At 50.6% G+C, this 21,523-nt stretch overlaps 1 protein-coding gene across 1 annotated transcript in view; it reads left to right on the plus strand.

The window, feature by feature from the left end:
• Nucleotides 1-21,523, plus strand: part of HDAC7 (histone deacetylase 7) — a 135,689-nt gene that overhangs the window by 58,371 nt on the left and 55,795 nt on the right. The window lies entirely within an intron of this gene.

Genomic DNA, 21,523 nt, shown 5'->3' on the forward strand with positions numbered 1-21,523 from the left:
CAACAACCCAGTTTTATTCCTTGCCTGTACAATTTCTTTGCAAATCAAATCTGCACAAATCGGCAGCACTTTGGTTTGAAAGTCAGGGCTTGTGTAATTAAAATAATTTGCTTGTGTTTTCTTGAAAGTTTTGTCATACTTTGAAAAGAAATTACAAAATTCATGGAAATTCTCTTTCAATTTAGATTCCTTTCCCTCATTGTGCCCTCAAAACGGTAAGCCAAATTTTAAAAGTAACTTGACAATATCACACACTACCATAGGCGCCGACTCCGTGGGTGCTCCGGGCTGGAGCAACCCTGGAGAAAAATTGGTGGGTGTTCTGCATCCACCGGCAGCTCCCCGCTCCACCCCAACTCACCTGTGCACTGCGTCCTCGCTTCTCCCCCTAGCTCCCAGCGCTTGCCGCCGCGAAACAGCTGTTTCACAGTGCCAAGTGCTGGGAGGGAGGGGGAGGAGGGGGAACACGGCGCACCCCGAGAAGAGGTGGGGCCAGCTGCGGGTATTTGGAGAAGGAGTCCAATGGGGCAGGGAGGGGGCGGAGTTGGGGCGGGGACTTTGAGGAAGGGGTTGGAATGGGGGCGGGGCAGGGGGCGAGCACCCACCGGTGCCGGGAAAAGTTGGCGCCTATGCACACTACTTAGTAAGGTAGTCCCGGTTTCTCTCAACGGTACTTTTATGACTTGCCAAAAGCTTCACTACTATTGATCCAGTTTCTTCTCTATGCTGGAAGCATCGATACTTTTCCATACATTTCACATGAACATAGGAAACAGCATGCTTAGACAATTTTTCAGAGATTTTCTTCCAATTCTGCACACTGTTTTTAATAAATGACTCATCCACCTAGCTTGTTTCAGAGTGGAAGTGACAGCGGGGAAAGCAGAACACAGCGTCTTGCTGAACAAAATATTCAACCCAAGGAACTTTGTTGTAATGGAAAACTGGAAAAGAACAGTTATGTTTCCCAAACATTCTTGGGAAATCAGGCAGATGTGGTTGATTAGGCCCGTTGCTTTTCCCCCCCGAGATCTATAGGAGCAGTTACGTTTCTCACATCATCTTCAGTCGTAAATGTGCTTAGAAAACCCAGATTCACTGCACCCAAAGATTCAAGATCCTCTTGCTGTACTTACGATGAGAAGGAGTCCAGAGCCAAGGCAGGTGGAGGCAGGGCCTGGCCTGGAAATGTTGTAAAATCCTGCAGTGAATCAGCCACCGACGGTTCAACAGTTGCTTGAAAATCATAAAATCATAGAATATCCGGGTTGGAAGGGACCTCAGGAGGTCATCTAGTCCAACCCCCTGCTCAAAGCAGGACCAACCCCAACTAAATCATCCCAGCCAGCGCTTTGTTAAGCCTGACCTTAAAAAACCCTAAGAAAGGAGATCCCACCACCTCCCTAGGTAACCCATTCCAGTGCTTCACCACCTTCCTAGTGAAAAAGTTTTTCCTAATATCCAACCTAAACCTCCCTGTAATGTTGCGACGACTCACCCTGCGGCGCCTCCTGCTGGTCATCCAGGGAATTAGCTCCCCAGCCTTTGGAGCGCCCTCTGCAGGCCCGAGTCTCGCCTGTCGCTGGCCCCGTGTCCCTCCCGGACCCCTTTCTCTTGGATGCTGCCCCCTGGCAGTACCCCTTCAGCTCTCTGGGACTCCCCTTCCAGGGGAACCCCCAACCCCCTATCCCCACCTCGCCTCAGTCTTGGGCAACTGCCAGTCACCATCTAGCCCCCGCTCACTGGGGCAAATTGCAGTGTCAAAGCCACTCATCATAGGCAAGGGGGGTTTGGACCTGCTGCCTCTGCTTACCCTTGGGTTGCCCCGTTGCAACACCAAAACCTTGTCTGGGCTTTTAACAAGGCCTGCAGCCTGGGGGTTTTCCAGGCCGGACCTCCCCAGCTCCTCTGGCCTTTCCCCAGCCCTGCTCCACTGTAGGTACCCTGCTCAGCTCCCAGCAGCCAGGCCCTCCTCTCTCAGCAAGCTAGAGAGAGTGTCCGTCTGAGCCCCCGGCCCATTGCCCTCTTATAAGGGCCTGGTGGGCCCTGATTGGGGCATGGCCCCAGCTGTGGCTGTTTCCCCTTTCAGCCCAGGCTTGCGGCTTACCGCAGCAGCAGCCCTCTCGCAGCCTCAGCCCCTTCCCCGGGCTGGTTTAACCCCCCCAGGGCCGGAGCGGGGTGACTACCCCGCTACACTCCCCCACTGCAACTTGAGACCATTACTTCTTGTTCTGTCATCTGGTACCACTGAGAACAGTCTAGATCCATCCTCTTTGGAACCCCCTTTCAGATAGTTGAAAGCAGCTATCAAATCCCCCCTCATTCTTCTCTTCTGCAGACTAAACAATCCCAGTTCCCTCAGCCTCTCCTCATAAGTCATGTGCTCCAGCCCCCTAATCATTTTTGTTGCCCTCCGCTGGATTCTTTCCAATTTTTCCACATCCTTCTTGTAGTGTGGGGCCCAAAACTGGACACAGTACTCCAGATGAGGCCTCACCACTGCCAAATAGAGGGGAATGATCACGTCCCTCGATCTGCTGGCAATGCCCCTACTTATACAGCCCAAAATGCCATTAGCCTTCTTGGTAGGGTGACCAGATGTCCTGATTTTATAGGGACAGTCCTGATATTTGGGGCTTGTTCTTATACAGGTGCCTATTACCCCCACCTCCTGTCCCGATTTTTCACACTTGCTGTCTGGTCACTCTACTTCTTGGCAACAAGGGCACACTATCGACTCATATCCAGCTTCTCGTCCACTGTAACCCCTAGGTCCTTTTCTGCAGAACTGCTGCTTAGCCACTCGGTCCCTAGTCTGTAGCAGTGCATGGGATTCTTCCGTCCTAAGTGCAGGACTCTGCACTTGTCCTTGTTGAACCTCATCAGATTTCTTGTGGCCCAATCCTCTAATTTCACAAAAGACTTCCCAATATCCATTTTAGCTTTTCTCGGTTTTAGATAGGTCCATCCAATTATCTTACTCAAGTTAAAACTTTAAAAGCTTAATTTCAATATTTTATATTTAGTGTTCACTCACATGTAAGCAAATTGGAAATAGCCAAGTCTAAGGATGCAGGGAGGGAACTGTACTGAGCCTACAGTCCAGCTGTTTATGGGAGTGAGAGATGAGCTTGGTGCCTAGAGCCAGCTGTGTACTGGGGGGGGAGGGGGGCAGGAGCTAGCTGTACAGGGGAGGGTGGGGGACAGATATTGGTCATTGAGAGCTAGAGCAAAATGTGTGCCGGGGGAGGGGGCAGGAGCCAGCTGTGCCGAGGAGGCGAGTGAGCGAGAGGCGCTGTGGACACTACTGAGAGCAGGTGCGAGCACTGTCCACTCTGCAGCATGGCGAGGGAACCCGGCGCCCCATGGCAAAGTGTCCTGCCGCCCAGGGGAATCTCTGTGGTGGTTTTGCCAAGCCCAGGCCTGTGTGAGGAGGGGAGAAGTTGGCAGCGAGTCTCATACAGCAGCCAGCCCCCAGCCGTTGCCCTGGGGAGGAGTCAGGTGTCTCCAGCAGATATAAACCCTGGCAGAAATCGGGGAGGGTGGGGGGGAGATCACGCATCGCCTCTGAGTTGCGTATTGTTGCATCACGTTCTGCAAATACCGCAATACCTGCTGTGAGGGGCAGAAATCAGAGAACCAGTTGGGTTCCAGTTGGCTTTGCCCTTCACATAGGAATCACGAGTGCGTAGAAAATTTATTTATTTTTAAATCTGAATCGTAAACTACTGGGGAAAAAAATCAATGTATACAGTGGGGGGCAACATCCTTACATACCCTCCCCCCAATCTCCATGTGTGTTTGGCAGCTCAATTCTGCAAACATTCTTTTTGCAGGGAGCATGCTCCATCCCTGCAGAGCGACTAAGCATGCTCCATCCTGGGACTACAGCAGCTGTGCGGGACTTTCCCTGCAATTGTTCTTCTGGGCTGCTGCCAGCTGCTGTGCTGACAGGCACCGGAACTGAGACCTGGGAGGCTGCCTCTCCTGCGCTTCCCTGCTTGCACCCAGGCAATGAGGAGGGGAAGGAGGAAGCTGCCTGACTTACTTCAAGTGTGTGTCTCATCCCTCCTCTAGTGACTGACATAGACGGTAATAGCCTACTACTGCTATCAGTTACTCTGTTCGCTCAAGTGGCAGAGGTCCGTACTGTGGAGCTGAAGGCTCCAATCCTGCTGATGACTAAAAATGAGGTTGAATATGATTCCATATGATGGAATTCCTGTTTTTTTTTCCAATTTGCTTTTAAAAAAAAAACCCTTAGGAAATGAGGCAGGAGTTCAGTGGGGAACAATAGTCTGTGATCATGTACCGTATATACTCGTTCATAAGCCGAATTTTTTTAGTAAAAAAGGGAAGCACCAGAGAAAGGGCTCCGCTTATGAAGGGGTATAGAGAGGGAGAGGTGGGACACAGCCCCTCCCCCCAACAGAGGGAGCGAGGAGAGGCAGCAAAGCCAGAAGGGAAGAGGTGGGGCCAGAGTCTCTCCGCTTTTGGCCACGCTGCTCTCCCTCCAGCCTCTGAAGCAGCTGCAGCTCTGGGGCTGGCAGGCTGCAGCCGTACCCCCCCCCCCCCCCCGCCTGTCCCCCCAGAGTAGGCTGTGGCCGCGCCGCTCGGCCCGCCGGAGCACGCTGCAGTCGTGCCGCCTGGCCCAGCCCTCTGGAACATGCGGCCGCGCCACCCGGTCTGGCCTGCCGCACAGCTCCAGTCAGGCCAGAGACATTCTCCCCTGGCCCTCCCCAGATAAGGTGGGAAGGGATGGGATGGGGAGAGTGTGGGGGTCCCAGGCTAGGGGTGGGGTCAGGTGGGGGGTAGTCACAGGGGTTACTCCGCTGACTCCCAGCTTCTCCCCCCCAAAAAAATTTCCCCACCAGTTGCTGTCCCGGCCCGTCAGGGTAAGCAGCTGGCGCGCCGGGACACTTTGTTTACTTAGGTTTACCTCCGTGCCTGCGGACGCTCGAGGTAAACAAACCATCTCGGCCCGCCAGCGGCTTATCCTGATGGCCCGGGAGCCAAAGTTTGCTGACCCCCGAATTATAGGGTCGGTTTATGAACGGGTTATAAAAATTTTCCATTTTTACTTATCCATCTTGGGGGGGGGGGGGGGAAGGTTGGCTTATAAACGAACCGGCTTATGATCAAGTCTAGACGTAATTAAAAACAGACGCTCAATGTGGCCACTGTAAAGTTGTAGGGGAGCTGTGGCTCTTCTAGCATTTTTCATTTTTAAGTGCTTGACTTTGCAACCTTACTGTTCCTTTAGCATCGCTTCTTTTGTATGTTTTATTTATAAACATTTTTAATATGAGCAAAATCCCTCTGGTTAAGTTTTGTTAGCGCTGCATGGTTCTGAAGAAGACACTTTCCTTTCATAACAAAACAATAAAAAAGGGGGATTTTTTAAAATCACACAGAAGGTCACCAAGCTGTGCTGAAGAACAAGTTGGGAAAGCAATTTTAAGTGATTAACAAACCTCTTTGGAGCACGTTTGCTGGCACGATTCCACACTGAGCCTGACGGGTCCAGGGTTGCCGTTGGGATAATGGGCATGTGAGAGATAATAAATGTCTCATTAAAACATCCGCAGCAAAATTCAGCCCTGCAAAAAACCCAGCCTGACTTAGGCCATGTCTACACTAGTCAGCTTACAGCCACTGTAAGAGCACTGCTGTAGCTGCTCTATGCTGCCGGGAGAGAGCTCTCCCGTTGACATAGTAACGCCACCTGCATGAGTGGGGGGAGCTATATTGGGGGGAGAAGCATTCCCGTTGACATAGCCCTGTGCACACTGCCACTTATGCCGGTGAAATTTATGTCGCTCAGGGGGGTCTTTTTTTCACACTCCTGAGCAACATAAGTTTTGCCAACATAAGTAGTAGTGTAGACCTGGCCTAGAAATGGGGGAAGAAAAGGGGCTGTGAGGAAAACTGCAGCTACTGTGATTTTTAAGGTTTTTGTAATTTTTGCTGCATTCTTTAACATTCTGCAAATTAAGATTTCTTGGTGTTTTCCCCCATCACAACAACAGAGCTTTTGCACTGTCAACAGCTGAGTTGCTACTGTGCTATGTTGCAGATAAATCAGGAAATGCAAAAGCAAAGGTTTCTATAGCTCTTGCTTTGGGCATCTGACCCTCCCTGGGGATGGTGTAGTGTTCATTCTGTTAGCTGAACAGCCCTATGATAAACTACACTTGAGCAACAAAAACCGGGTTAGAAAATATTCTGTAGATGCACAGAGATTGAAACTGAAAGACAGCAAATTTAAAACTGCTAATGGAATCACAGAACATAATTAGGCTGTGCAATGCTATGCCACCAGTTCTCATTGAGGGCCAGAGCTGGGAGTTAAGAAAAAATTGGCCCAAAAGGCAGGATGTGGCCTCTAAGCGCTTTTTCTGAGGCTGCTGGTGCTGGGGACAGGACACGGGCTCGAAGGCCTGGTCGGAGCAGACTAGCTGGTGGCACTTGCGTTTCTATGCTGCACAAACCTGAACTATCCTGCCTTTGATTTGATTGTCATTGCACAGTTTTAACATTTGCTTTGCATTGAGCGTCCCTGTCTCGCTCCTTTCTCCCCACGCCATCTTTTGCCTGTACTGAGCTCTCTGGCTGTGCTAGGTTTTGCCTAGGGTCAGTTGTATTCATGCCCAGTAATGCTGAAGAGGCCTGACTCAGCTAGAAGAGTACCTTTCCCCACCCCCTGGGCATTGCTAGTGCCCTCACTGTGGTCAAGGCACCAGTCCTCTGCAGCCACTTCCCAGGCCCTCTCCTCTCCTCCCCTCCCCCCGGGCAAGAAAAGAACGGAACATCTGCTGCTGTTTTCTCCATGCAGGGCCAGGCTGAGGGATAGGCCAGGCCCCCTGAGAGAGTGAGCAAGCTGGAAAATGTTTGTAAGCCATCTTGCCTTGTTGAGCACAGAGTCTGCATTCTTGTCAGTGCCGCCAAAGGGCTTTCCCAGGGAAGGCCAGGAGCGAGTCAGCACTGACACTCCTTGGGCAGCGGGTGCTGTGTTGCAACCTTCCCTCCACACCGAAGCTGGGTTTGAGCAAAAGCAACTGCTGAGTGCAGAGGTCTGGAGTGCCTGCTCCCTGGCTGCCAGGTGCAGGGAGTTACATGGAGTTGGTTCGGCTCCCTAGGGAAATATCTATTTTCTCCCTGAAGCAGAGCTGTGTGGGCAGCACGTCTGAGTAGTTTGGGGGTATAAACTGATCCTTCTCTGATACCTCACTGTCCTGATAACTTAGTAAATAACAATGTATAACGTATCTCCATTGTACAGACCAGGGAAACTGAGGCACCGAGCAAAAATGGTTTTTCCAGGTGCATACAGCAAGTCTGGGGGAGAGATGAGGGGGATGATTTGATTCTCTACCAGCCCAGGCCTCTGCTTTCCATTGGGACACTCATGGCTAGAGCAGGGCAAGTCACCCAGGAACAGTTTATTCAGGGGACGTGGCCTACTCTGAGATTTGAGGATGATCTGCACCCAGAGCTGGATGTGCTGCTTGGTCATCCATACCCTGTGAATGTCAGTGGAGCTCAGGCCCCAAGGGGCTAACAGGCAGTTTGCTTTGAGTTGCGCCATCCATCGTGCAGTGAGCAGGCACCCAAGTCATGTGGTAATGTTCTGCTCCCTGCTTGGGTGGTGGCTGCTGAAGCATTTGCAGTGTGACTAGCTGTGTGAACACAGACTGGCATGAGTGCCCTCCAAACCCTGCGCCCCATGAATGTTCTTGTGAACTAAAATTCATTGGCGGGAATGTTGTCAGAAAGCAAACAAAGAGGGGAGTTGCAGTTCCCGGCCTGGCAGCCTCCTGGCCCCAGTGCTCTCGCAGCTGGATGCACCCTGCTTTCATAAAAACAGCAGACATTTTACTTGCCCCATGCAGCTGGGCAAGTTGAATGGACTTCATGGCCCCAGGACATGCTGGTGCCATTCTGTGGGGCCTGTCCAACCCTCAGAGCAGCTGCAACTTTATTCTGTTCGCCATGGATTTCCTCCGTGTTTTCTGCCTCAGTCAAGCCTAGATGGATGTGAGATCCTTCTGGGCTTGCTCTCTGTTACACGGCAGCCTGTGCTGAGGGCCCAGCAAAGCCTAATGGCCATGGGCCAGCAGACCCGGGGTGCAGGAACACCTTAGCTCAGCATCAGCAGGCCAGGCCTGGGTTTGGGGAGATGAGGGGTTGCCTGGTGCAGCTAGGGTGACCAGACGTCCCGATTTTATCGGGACTGTCCCGATTAAAATGCTTCTTTGTCCCGCGTCACACTGGACACTGGACAAAAAAGAAATTTTGCCCTCCGCTCTGGCGCTCGCGCCCCCCCCCGCCCCGGCTCCACCCCCTCCTTCCCCCATTGGCTCCCTCCCCAAATCCCCGCCCTGGCCCCGCCTCTTCCCCAACCACGCAGCATTCCTCCTCCCTCCCAGGCTTGCAGCATGGCGGGGCAAGCCTGGAGGGAGGGGGTGGCGGCGGTGCGTGGATCCTGGAGCTGGTGAGTCAGCTCCGGCACCCGGGCACCGGGTGGGCAAAGGGGGTCTGGCAAGGGAGGGAGACGGGGGGGCTCAGCTGTGAACCCCCCCGCCGCACCAGAGGGCTTCTGCCCGGGCTGCTGCACCTGGGGCCGGGAGCGCAGCCTGGAGGCTGCTCCAGCCCTGCAGCCCGTGGGGCAGCGCGGTGGGTCCGGTTGGCAGCGCGGAGCGGGCAGGGGCCAGGTGGGCGGCGCGGGGGCATGGGCCGAATCCCTGCTGCTGCCGGGGAGCCCCGCGCCTCTCCCTCCCGCTCGCGGCTGCGGCTCCTTCCCAGCGGGACGCGCCCCCCGGCCTGCCCCGCGCACATGCGGCGCGCGTCCAGCTGCTCCTTCCCGGCGGGAGGGAGACTAGGCGCGGGGGACGCGCGCCGCATGTGGCCGGGGCAGCGGGAGGCACGTCCCGCCGGGAAGGAGCCACAGCCGCGAGCGGGAGGGAGAGGCGCGGGGCTCCCTGGCAGCAGCGGGGATTCGGCCTCTGCCGCCCACCCGGCTCCTGTCCGCTCCGCGCTGCCCCCGCCCGGACCCACCGCACCCCGCATATGCCCGTGGCGGGCCGGGGGGCGGGAGGCTCCGCGGGGAGGGCAGTGTGCGGGGCCGGGGCCTGCTAACGCCCCAGGCCCCTTTAAAACTCTTTTTTTTTTTTTTTTGCTCCGCCCCCTTTTTTTGCTCCGCCCCCGTCCCAATATTTTATACTACTAATCTGGTCACCTTAGGTGCAGCCTCTTTGGAGCATTGCAGACCCCAGCAGGACAGGAGCAGCCTTGATGCTATTTCTGGAGGTGCTCCTTTCCCAGGCAGGGGAGGGAGGGAATCACATGTGTAAACAAGGGGCTGCCCATTGAATCCTGTGAGAGCATCCGGCGGGGGAAGGGGGGGGGAAGGGAAGTTAATTACTGTAGCTCTTGGTAGAGGACCCAGGTTTAAACCCCAAATCAATTCAAACTGCAGCAGGAGTCACAGCTAAAATAAACAGCTTCCTGGGCTGGAAGGGCCCATGCGCGAACCCAGCGCTGGCAAGCCCTGGCTGGAATGGTAGGGGGACTTCTGCTGCACTGAGGCAGGGCCATGGGTCCAGAAGGTCACAGAGACATTGGCTCGGTGTGGGTGGCCTGGTTTCCTTCCTAGCTCTCCCCCAACTGTCCAGTGAGCTCTGGGCAGTCCTGCCCCTCCCCAGCACGGGGTGGAGGGTGGGACTTGGGGCAAGGCAACCCCTTGTTTGATAAATACTTTCAGACATGGCTGAAAAGTGCTCCCTCCAGCCGCTGCCTCCCTGGTGTTTGTGCCACACTGTCGGCCATTTCTCTTTACTTTGAAAGCTGCAGTCTTGGGCATCTCCCCGTCTGTCCACTGAGCTGTCTGCAGCCAGCCAAGGCAGCCTTGCCCTCCGAGTCCCTAGCCCCAGGGGAGCTCTCAAGATGCAGCACTGACTAGTGGTCTCAGACCTGCCTTTGTGTCGAAGGGCTCATTGAAGGGGAGGTGCTGTGCTAAGCCGACATGCTCTGTGTACAGGTGCCCATTATAGCTGTCCAGAGTCACACATACATGGAGCGGGAACAGGTCCATTTCTCCATTCTCTGCTGCCTGAGCCCTGTTATGTCCCAATTACTGCTATGCTCCCTGTGACTCTTGGGCTGGGGCCCAGCTTTCGCTAACTGAGTTGAGAGTTTGGAGCCAGCTTCTCCACTGCCTGGTCCTCCTGGGGCCCAGGAGCAAATCTCTAGGAGGGGAGATGACTGGCAAAGGCTCCTGCAGGGTTAACACACACGAAGAGTGACCAGCGGCTGGAGAGACTTTGCAAAGAGAACAGTCCTGCTGTCTAAGGCCTGGCCCGGCCCAGCCCAGCAACCACTTAGCAGCGGCTCCCTCCCCTATAAACAGTGCCTCTTGGCTGCTTGGAGGAGGCCTTTTTCCTGGCTCAGGGCAAGCAGGGAAGGATCGCAGCTTGTTTATCTGGACACTCACATCTGGCCACTCGCCTATCCCCCCGCCCCAGGTCACATCTGGCCACTTGCCTATTCCCCCCACCCCCCGCTCCCCCTCCCCCTCCCCAACACACACATGCTCCCTTTTCTTCTGCTGGTTTCAGAGTTTGTTTTTAATGTGATTAAAGCTAATGAAAAAAGATTCATAAATATCCTGCAGATAAGCCTGCCCCTCCCCCAGATCCTCCTTTCCATTGCCCATCCCCATCACAGTACAAGGCATATGCCTGTTCCCATCACACCACAGGGTGTAAGTCCCTCCCACCCCCACCCCGCCATCATCCATCCCCATCACACAGTGGGCCATATGCCCCGTTCTGCCCCCTGCCCTCTCCCCTCTCCATCACAAGGTGTATGTCCTTCCCCCTGCCAGAATGCAGCAACATCCTATTGTATAATACCCTACTTCAGCAGGAGAAACTAAAGTTGCAACTAGAAGACCCAAACTTTCAGATCCTAGCTAGATGGACTTTCAAGTGATCTCAGCAATCTGGCTTGGGCATTGGCTTATTCCTGAAAATCGTTCAGCTAAACACTGAAGGTCTCAGCTGCTAAAACACTCCATTCTCCAATCCCTAGCCTCCAAACATAACACAGATGTGGCTGTGCTACACCGATGTTAGACCAGATCTTGCTGACACAGACGCACTCCCATCTCATTCAGACGTCTGTGATACTGGAGTTGTCATTTCAGAGTGGTAAATGTGTACAAGGCCACTAGCTGACCCTAGGCCCACCCCAAAGATTCTTCCTAAGCTCCCACACTCTGCCATCTGGTTTGGAGATTTTAATAGCCCCTACTCAAGATGCAGAGAGTCAGATCAAAGTGGAGTTGATGTTTTGAACTGGGTCTTGCTCCAGGACCTTCACATCATCCAGGATCGAAAATGATGGGGTACTTTTCATTCTGCCAGGCGACCTCATCTGGACCATCAGCACAGGCTTCAAGCTATAAGCAGTGTATTGAAAACCTTCCCAGATAGTCAACATCGTCCAGTCTGTACCAACGTTGGAGTAACCCTACCTATTGTGAGTACCACGAACAACCCTCACTGGAACGACTGGAACGCAAACTGGCCCAGCTTTACACAATTCACCGACCGGTACATCACTTGTATCCCACATGACGTCTCTATTGAAGAAGCTGACATGCTGTGCACAAAAGCCATTTACAAAGCAGCCACGAGTCCGTTCCAAGAGGTTGCAAGGAGACTCTGCATTCCTTGCCCAGATGTGGAGTGTGCAGAACTCCTCGAGCAATATGAAGAGCAGGGCGATCCAGCCATTGCCACACCTGTGTTAAAAGCTTAAATGCTTCTAGATGAGCAAAATGGGATCAGGCTGTCACTGAGCTAAACATGCCAAGATCCAGCCGCAAAGCTTGGGCATTAATCAGAAGACTTGGTGTGGCTCAAAAGCCTCCAGCACAGCACTATACCCAGACTCTCCGAACAGTGCTACCCACCTGATACATGCTCAAAGGATAAGGAAAACAAGTTCGAAGTAGGGAGGCCATTCCGCTGGGCTCCAGCCAGACAGTCCTGATTTTGTAAAGCCCTGTCTGTGTCCAGAAGCAATTTAGAATTGGACATGGCTTTGTCTGGTGAAAATTGAGGAGGAGACTGTGGAGTTGGTGGACGCCATTTTTCAGAGTGCGCCCTCCCCACCCCCATGGTGTGACCTTGCTGCATGCAGCGGGGGCAGGGCTGGCGCGGAGGGGGGCAGGCATGACACAGGTGGGCCCACGCAGGCAAGGGCAGGGCAGCACCATCATGCAGCAATCTGCAGGTAGGGGTGGGCCCGTGCTCCACAGCTAGGCCAGCTGCAGAAGCTGCCCTTCCCTCTCATTGGCTGCTTGAGACTGCAACCCGGGCAGCCAGGCAATACTTTGACAGGGCCAAGGGCTGGTTAGACTGCAGGGGGCCCAGGCTGGCTTGTCCTGTAGCCTGTGAGGTGACAATACTCAAACTATGAGCTGATGAGGAGGGACGGGAGCTTTTGCAGGGTGCACAGAATGAAAAAGGTCAGATTTTAGAAACACCAGAGAGGAAAACACAGCCTGAAGTGGGGGCACGGGAGAGGGAAGAATCAAAGACAACTCACAAGTTAATGGTCTGAGTGACTGACAGGGAAGATGATGGTGTTTCAACAGTGAAGGAAAATGCAGGACAGGCTGGAGAGGAAAGGAGTTCCCTTCATGATAAAAAAGGGAAGACAACCAGGAGGGGATGTCAAAGAGAGTGAGAGGGCCAGGCTGAAATACAGGGTTGAGTGGACGGAGACAAATCAGAATTGGAAAGGTAACTTTGTGGATCAAGGCCAGGGTTCTGGTGGCTGAGGGGAGGCTGGCTAATAGCTGTTAGAACTGAAGCTCTCCTAAGCCAAGGGCTTAATCCTGGAAGTAAACTCAGGCTCTAGCAGGAACCCATGTCTGTCTGTCCCTGGTGGTCCACCAATAAACATTGTGAGCAAAACGGTGATAGACAGTGTGCTTAAAGACTCTTACACCCAGACTCCAGAGCCAGAGTGCATGCTCTAAAACAATCCAGAGGAGAAACATATAAGGCTTACAGCTGAATTCTGGTCTGGATAAGCATCTAACAATGAAACGGTCTCTCTGTAATGGTGCACTGGGGGCTGGTCTGAAAATAGTGGGAGAATCCCTTTCTAGCCGACTGCTCCACCTCATGTCAGCACTTGTGTGGCACCACTACCTCTGCAGCTAGGCAGAGCAATAGTGGAAGCAGCACCTTATTGAACATGGCTGTATTTCAGAATAACCCATGTACCTTAAATGCATATTACTGAGGCCATTCAAACCAGCTGGAATGTCTGGCTCATGTTTTGATCATCTCAATGGGCCCCACATGTAGCTTCTTAATTGCAGCAAAGAATAGCAGTAGTAACATCTCCAAAGGACTCCGGGACTCTAGGTTTGCTAACACCTGCTGTTTCACTCAGAGCAGAGGGTCCGATTCAGATCTGGTCTTAGGGTGAAGCTAGTATTTTTCGTACAAGCATCAAAAAGAAACTTCTTCACTGTGCCCTGCTGTGGCTCTTGGTATTGCTCCGTTTAGGTTCTTATGCTGTCCCCACCTCCCCAGCACAGTATGGGAACACCTGTCAGTCTGTCTGAACCGTGGGAAATCTCTGAGTCTTTATAAACTCTTGATCCCTGGTGGAAAATTAATAATCTCCATGATCAGGATGAATATACTACTGCTTGTACAGGTAGCTTGTTCCCTCAAACATGATTCACGATCAATTCTCTGCTGTGGTCGATAAAGGCAATGTTGTCTTGGAGTTTGTTTATAGTCACTGTGCTGAAACACAATGTCATTTAATCCCGAATGGCCAAAAGAATCTGAGTTCATTGCTAAAAGCAGGAAAGGAGAGCGGCATGCATTCTGCAGCCTGTGTAGGTGTGATATAGATGTCAGCAATTGTGGAAACGAAGATTTGAATCAATGCATTTCTTCTGAAAAGCACAAACATAACTCGCGGAGTACAGCTACTTTGGTCACTGATGCTTCAAATAAGGGAGCAACAAAGTATTTTCCATTAGTCTTAAGGTATTTCAGTTTTGAAAAAAAGGATTACATACTTTCTCTTGGGTTTTTACAGTGATAGTCAGGAAACTGTTCTAGCCATTGCCACAGAAATATTTGGAAAACTCAAGACTTTTGACCTCAGTTTGGGGAAGCTGTCAGAGTATGCAGCTGATAATGCCAGTGTAAATTACCGGAAGTATAACAGCATTTACCAGAAACTGAAAAATGTCAAAGAGGACATTCTAGCAGCCCACTGCTTAGCACACATTCTTCATAACATAATCAAGTATGCAGCAGTTAAACTTGATATTGACGTAGAACATTTAATTCTAAAGGTTTATTCCCACTTCAACATTTCTGCCACTAGAACAGAACAATTAAAGGAGTTTTGTGACTTCATTGAGGTGGAAGAGTGCAATCTGTTCAGACACGTCGTTACCAGGTGGCTGTCTTTTTTTGCCAGCAATTAATAGATTACTGAAGTGATGGAAACCACTAACTAGCTATTTCCAGAGTTTAGGAGAGTAAGAGTGTTCCAAAATAAATTGGAAATGCTTTGGGGACAAGGGCATTGCCAATGAGGTAGTTGAAAGCTATTTTCTCTTTCTGAGCTGTGCTCTGAAGCTATTCAAGGACTGTAATGAGGCTTTAGAAGCCACGTGCTTTAGTGTTCTTTCAGTTACTGAGCTCTTGAGTGGATTGAATATGAAACTGGAGAGAAGGATTAGGGACAAGTTCTTTGGCTACACAGTGAATTCTAAGCTTGAGGAGATTACTGAAGATATTGTTGGAAGGTGTAAAAAAGACTTCATGTCCTTTTAATGAAAGAGCAAAGAAGTATCTGCATGACAGTATGACTTCTCTGAAGACAGCCTTCACAGCAAAGTGTACAATTTAGCTCTTGAAAAATGCATCGGCTTTGAAGAATCTTTGGAAGCTGTTGACGCTTGCAGCATGAAAGAAATGGACATGGATGAACTCTATGAAGAATTTGGCATTGTAAAAGTGCTAAACTCTTCTGCGTTAAAGGATTGCCTAACTAGCGAGGAGAGGCAACAGAACATTTTCACCAAAGCACAGGGCAACTTCAAGAACTTTAAGAAGATCAGCTCTTACATCTTTTCAATACTGTGCAGCAATGCTCACATGGAGAGGGTTTTCTCTCTGATGACCACAGCTTGGAGAAATAAAGGGAATCAGCTGGGTGTAGAGAGCATGAAAGCAGAGCTCCAGATATGCATCAGTTTAACAGGGGAATGCAAAAATATGTACGCTGTGTTCCTCAAGAAGAAAGAACTTCTCCGGGGTGAGCAAAAGTACAGACACAGATGAATGCTTATGGTACTTTGTGAATTAGGCACATCAAACACTCTGCTTCTTGCTAGCAAATCTAACTGTGCCTATATTGTCACTTTGTTTCCTACACACAAATAAACATTGTATTTTATTGAGAAAGTTCTGCATCGCACTGTAATTTTTATTCTATTTTGTGTAATCTGACATGGAATTGAATGTAGGTTTAAGTTATTTAACTTGCCAGAAATTAGAATTAGTCTTTTACTATACTACTTAGCAATGAGCTGGGCATTTTAAATGTGGCAATGTTTGGTACAGGTTTTATTAGCCATCATTTCTGCATGTGGGGGGTCACACCAGCGGGGGCAGGGATGTCCTGTATTCTGAGTATGCATCAGTTACCACCCTAGTTTGAAGGAGAGGTGAAGAAGAAATGATGATAGTACTAACAGTGCATACCCGAAACTGAAGAAGACTTCCTGCCCTTCACTGCAAATGAAGTAGAAAGAGTGATCAAAACATTGAAAATAGGTAAAGCCTATCAAGGTGAGCTTGATAACGCCCTCCCCCCCCCCCAATTCTTTAAAAAACTGGGAAAACCTAGTAGATAACAGCTATCCACCTTTCTATCTAGAGCAGGGGTCGGCAACGTTTGGCACGCGGCTCGCCAGGGTAAGCACCCTAGCGGGCCGGGCCAGTTTATTTACCTGCTGATGCGGCAGGTTCGGCCGATCGCGGCCCCCACTCGCCGCGGTTCGCTGTCCCGGGCCAATGGGGGCGGCGAGAAGTGGTGCGGGCGAGGGATGTGTTGGCCGCGGCTTCCCGCCGCCCCCATTGGCCAGGGACGGCAAACCGCGGCCAGTGGGGGCTGCGATCGGCCGAACCTGCCGCGTCAGCAGGTAAATAAACTGGCCCAGCCGCCAGAGTGCTTTACCCTGGCGAGCCGCGTGCCAAACGTTGCCGACCCCTGATCTAGAGTCATCCAGGAGAATCAAATACCTAACATTTGGCACAGAGCAATCATAATAGTTGTGTCAAAACCTGAAAAAGACCACTAACATGTGAGTCTCTTTGCTAAGCTGGGTGTACAAATTACTTGAAAGGCTTCAGAGGTGACTTCTTTACAGTCTATAAATACCTAGATGGGGGACAAATATTTAATACTGGTTCAGACCCCTCCCTCTGCGTCACCTGTTCCTATCACACAATGAGTGTACCCCTCCCTCCAACCCCTGCTATCACCTGTCCGTCCAGCAGGACATATTCCCATAACCCCAGCCCCTGCCATCATCACCCAGCCCCATCACACAGAATTGCACTCATTGCTCACACTTCTGAAAGGAGCCCCAGTGTGGCCCCAAGCACGTAGCAGATTGAGAGCGTTAATGTGTACAGCAGGCAGACCTCCTGCAGAGAGGCTGCAAACTCAGGGGTTTGTGATGGAGGGGCAAAAGCTGCTCCCCTAAGCCACCATGTGAGAGCCCAGCCCAAGGTGTGTTTCTGAGGAAATAACTCAGAGGTGTGAACTGTTCGCCAAGGTGCCAAAGTGTTTGTAGTGGAATAGTTTTAAATTATTTCTACCCTGGTCCTTATTGCCATTGAATCGCTGAGCTCAGGGCAGTCAGGGCTGTACATTTTAGGAGGGTCAGAGCCATATTTGTACCTTTGTTCTGCACCAAAAAGGTGATAGATTCTGAAAATTGTAAAGGCAGTTCATTTTTTGAGGCAGGGGGCTTTCTTGGGAACCCCCCAAATTTGCACCCGTAATTCTAACCTGGGGCCCAGTGAGGCATAACATTTTTCAGTCTGCGCATGCATGTGGATTTTAGAGCACTTTGAACCTGGGACTCTTAATGGGGTTCAGCAAGAGACACCCCATAGAGTCAGGGTCACTGCCACCCTCCCCCTGTGAGATGTTGGAAAGGGCAGGGCACAGGCTATATCTGTCGTGTTCCACAAGGTCTAAAAGGTTGGCTGTAGTTTTTTTTTTTATCTGACACTTGAGTCATTGCTCCATGCGTTTCCTTAGATTGTCGTCAACATTTCTGCCTTGTATTGTAGCAGTTTAGTCCCAGTCGCCGGATTTCATCACTGGCTGCAAAGTAAGCAAAGCCCTGGTTGCTGGGGGTTTTCAGGCTTGTTCTTAATCTCTGGAGGGCGAAGATGTGATTAGTGGCTCTGACACAGACTCTGTGGACTGAGGTTTTCAAAGGAGTCTGAGAGAGTCCTCACTTTCTCCTGACCTCTCTGGACCTAAGCTTCCCACCTCAAAATGCAGCTGATAATCCTCCTTGACTGTTCAAACCTCAAGGTCTTCGGCGCAGGGACTGGCCCTCATGCTGTGACTGTGCAGGGCCCAGCACAATGGGGCGCAGGGTGCCTTCACAGAACTGCAGCAATTGCAAACTTAGGAAAGCCCTGAATGCATTGTTACCTTGATTTAGTGCAACTTAAGAGCTGGAATGAAGAAGGAGGAGCCAGCACCCTGGGATACCTCCCCCAGCAATCTGTGGGTCATCAGCAAGTATCCCTTGGGCCCACTGGGAGAGCGGCTGTGATTCAGGGGATACTGCAGAACGCTTCTGCAGGTATTGCTGGTGACACACATGCTTGTGCACTTGCTTGGACAATGCTGCCAACCCCAAGCATTTAACAAGTCAGGAGTCCCCTGTCCCATCCGCCCATCATGAAATTGGCTTAAAAATCATGAGATTTTAATGACCTTGGGGTTCTGCTTATTTGCCTTCTAGTTTCTGAATCTTTAGGAGTCACTTTCTCAAGTTTTTCTCTATAATCACAAGACCTGGACACTTACCCTTTTTAAAAAAATGAAAATTGTGATTCTGTCTCATGTGATCACCTGTCTCCAGGAGCTGGGGCTTTAAGAAGAGCACCAAATATCATGAGAACTGCAATAAAAGCATGAAAGCTGGCAACACTGCATGCACTGGAGGATTTTATCCTTCAACACACATCTCAGGGGAGTGTTCTGCAGGTACACACAGGACTGCTTGAACATCTCCAGTCTGGGCCCTGGATTTAGATTGCAGAGGAGTTTGTGCTGTTATGGGGACAGAAGTGTGTGCATGGTGGGCAAGTGGGTGGTTCAGGCTTGGGTAAGGAAGGGGCTCTAATGATGTTTTTTTCGTAGGTTTCCATTATTAAGTGGGGTTATAGTTGCAGGAGAGTGATTCACAATGGCGCCGCCGTGCCCAGCAGTTCCTGTCAGATGGCTCAGAATCAGACCTGCTGGGTTTACTGCCTGAACGCTTGTCTACACAAAGGAGCTGCACTGGCTTCACTTAAATTGGATCTTAGTTTGGTTTAAACCAGATTCATTTCATGTTAACTTAAGTTGATTCCAGAACTGATAGAACAAAATCTGTTTAAAATTGTACCTTAGCTCAGCGGCTGTGACTGCTCTGGCAGAGACGCCCTTCAACGGTTTTAGCACTTTTGACTTCTCTCAGCCCTGCAGAAGACAGCCTGGCTGGATGGGTGCATGTGGCGCATGCATTATCACTCAATTCCAGGAGCAGGACCTTTGGGACAGAGAGGATAAGGAAAGAGCCCAGAGGGATTCTACGTTCCCAGGGAACTCTGCGCATATGTCCACACCGCAGTTAAACACCTGCAGCTGGCCTGTGCTGGCTGACTCGGGCTAAGGGGCTTGGGCTAAGCGGCTGTTTAATTGTGGTGTAAACATTTGGGCTTGGACTGCAGCCTGAGCTCTGGGACCCTCCCAACTCACAAGGTCCTAGAGCCCAGGCTCCAGCCCAAGTCTGAACATCTGTACTGAAAGCCCAAGTCAGCTGGCACGGGCCAGCCGTGGGTTTTTAATTGCAGTGTAGACATACTCTGTCAGGCCAGCAGGCAGAGAGCCAGCCCTAGCTAGCAGTGAGATGAGCACGCTGGATTGGAGTCCACCAGAGGCCAGCTGCCAGGGCTCCAGAACTATTGATTGCAGAAGATGCTGTTGCTCTTGTGTAGGGTTTTCTGTTTTGAGTATTATGCACTGGGGATGGGCCGGGCCTGGACCTCTGGATCCGATCGCCCCACGCCTAACTGATGTGCATCCAGATCAGAACTTATGGGCTGTGGCCCTTACAGGCACAAAACTGCACGAGGTGAGCAGCTTCTTTATGTACCACTTCAACCCTTCTCACTGTAAACTCAGGGGTTGTACCGTATGACTGGAGAATTGCTAACATAGTTCCTATCTTTAAGAAAGGGAAAAAATGTGATCCGGGCAACTACAGGCCTGTTAGTTTGACATCTGTAGTATGCAAGGTCTTGGAAAAAAATTTTGAAGGAGAAAGTAGTTAAGGACATTGAGGTCAATGGTAATTGGGACAAAATACAACACAGTTTTACAAAAGATAGATCGTGCCAAACCAACCTGATCTCCTTCTTTGAGAAGGTAACAGATCTTTTAGACAAAGGAAATGCAGTGGATCTAATTTACCTCAATTTCAGTAAGACATTTGATACGGTTCCACATGTGGAATTATTAGCTAGATTGGAAAAGATGGGGATCAATATGAAAATTGAAAGGTGGATAAGGAACTGGTTGAAGGGGAGACTACAATGGGTCGTACTGAAAGGTGAACTTGACAGTCTGGAGGGAGGTTACCAGTGGAGTTCCTCAGGGATCGGTTTTGGGACCAATCTTATTAAATCTTTTTATTACTGAGCTTGGCACAAAAAGTGGGAATGTGCTAATAAAGTTTGTGGATGACACAAAGCTGGGAGGTATTGCTAATACAGAGAAGGACCAGGATATCATACAGAAGATCTGGAGGACCTTGTAAACTGGAGTAATAGTAATAGGATGAAATTTAATAGTGAAAAGTGCAAGGTCATGCATTTAGGGATTAATAACAAGAATTATTGTTATAAGTGGGGACTCATCAGTTGGAAATAACAGAGGAGGAGAAGGACCTCGGATTGTTGGTTGATCACAGGATGACTATGAGCCGCTAGTGTGATATGGCCATGAAAAAAGCTAATGCGGTCTTGGGATGCATCAGGCGAAGTATTTCCAGTAGAGATAAGGAGGTGTTAGTACCGTTATACGAGGCTGTGGTGAGACCTCATCTGGAATACTGTGTGCAGTTTTGGTCTCCCATGTTTAAGAAGGATGAATTCAAACTGGAACAGGTACAGAGAAGGGCTACCAGGATGATCTGAGGAATGGAAAACCTGTCTTATGAAAGGAGACTCAAAGAGCTTGGCTTGTTTAGCCCAACCAAAAGAAGGCTGAGGGGAGATATGATTGCTCTTTATAAAAATATCAGAGGGATAAATATCAGGGAGGAAGAGGAATTATTTAAGCTCAGTACCAATGTGGACACAAGAACAAATGGATATAAACTGGCCATCAGGAAGTTTAGACTTGAAATTAGACAAAGGTTTCTAACCATCAGAGGAGTGAAGTTCTGGAACAGCCTTCCAAGGGGAGTAGTGGGGGCAAAAGACATATCTGGCTTCAAGACTAAGCTTGATAAGTTTATGGAGGGGATGGTATGATGGCATAGCCTAATTTTGGCAATTAATTGATCTTTGATTATTAGCAGGTAAATATGCCCAATGGCCTGTGATGGGATGTTAGATGGGGTGGGATCTGAGTTACTACAGAGAATTCTTTCCTGGGTGTCTGGCAGTCTTGCCTACATGTTCAAGGTTTAGCTGATTGCCATATTTGGGGTCGGGAAGGAATTTTCCTCCAGGGCAGATTGGCAGAGGCCCTGGGGGGTTTTCGCCTCCCTCTGTAGCGTGGGACACGGGTCACTTGCTGGAATATTCTCTGCACCTTGATGTGTTTAAACCACAATTTTAGGACTTCAGTAGCTCAGACACAGGTTTGATACAGGAGTGGGTGGGTGAGATTCTATGGCCTGCATTGTGCAGGAAGTCAGACTAAATGATCATAATGGTCCCTTCTGACCTTAAAGTCTATGATTCTATGATTGCCTCAGGAAAGAAACAGGTGCTGAAGTTCCCTCCGAAGGGGCTCCATGCCACTGTCCTGGTGGGGGGGTGCCCTCCTTGTCCCCTGGGGTCAGGACAAGGGTCCCCCACTGTGGTGGTGTGGGCAGCCCTTTGGAGCCTGTGCTGGGGCTCTCCTCTCTCCAGCAGCCTGTGGGGACACATTGGGGTGCCAG

This window comes from Emys orbicularis, chromosome 19, assembly GCF_028017835.1.
Source record: "Emys orbicularis isolate rEmyOrb1 chromosome 19, rEmyOrb1.hap1, whole genome shotgun sequence".
NCBI classification, from domain to species: Eukaryota; Metazoa; Chordata; order Testudines; family Emydidae; genus Emys; species Emys orbicularis.